Here is a 720-nt window from a genome sequence, read left to right on the forward strand (position 1 = left end):
GATGCACCCACCCCGGGGTGTCCCCAGCACCTGGCCGTCCCCCTGTGTCCACATCTCCCCCCTTCACTGTTGTTCTTGGGGTTTATACACACCCGTGAGCCCGGCCCCACTCGGCGTCTGTGCTTTTGTGCCGCGCTCGGTGATGCGGGGGGTGCTCACCCCTCCGGGCCTCAGCTTCCCCCACCCCCTGCCTCAGTTTCCCCCATGCTCCCTCTCAGTTTCCCCTTGCTCTCCCTACCTCAGTTTCCCCCCAGCCCTCTTGCCCCAGTTCCCCCTTGTTCCTCCCAGCCTGTTTCCCCCAACCCTCCTGCCCCAGTTTCCCCCAATCCCCCGTGCCTCAGTTTCCCCCAATCCCCCGTGCCTCAGTTTCCCCCAATCCCCCGTGCCTCAGTTTCCCCCAATCCCCCGTGCCTCAGTTTCCCCCAATCCCCCGTGCCTCAGTTTCCCCCAATCCCCCGTGCCTCAGTTTCCCCCAATCCCCCGTGCCTCAGTTTCCCCCAATCCCCCGTGCCTCAGTTTCCCCCAATCCCCCGTGCCTCAGTTTCCCCCAATCCCCCGTGCCTCAGTTTCCCCCAATCCCCCGTGCCTCAGTTTCCCCCAATCCCCCGTGCCTCAGTTTCCCCCAATCCCCCGTGCCTCAGTTTCCCCCAATCCCCCGTGCCTCAGTTTCCCCCAATCCCCCGTGCCTCAGTTTCCCCACAACCCCCCGTGCCTCAGTTT

This window comes from Calidris pugnax, unplaced genomic scaffold (assembly GCF_001431845.1).
Source record: "Calidris pugnax isolate Ruff unplaced genomic scaffold, ASM143184v1 scaffold17, whole genome shotgun sequence".
NCBI classification, from domain to species: domain Eukaryota; kingdom Metazoa; phylum Chordata; class Aves; order Charadriiformes; family Scolopacidae; genus Calidris; species Calidris pugnax.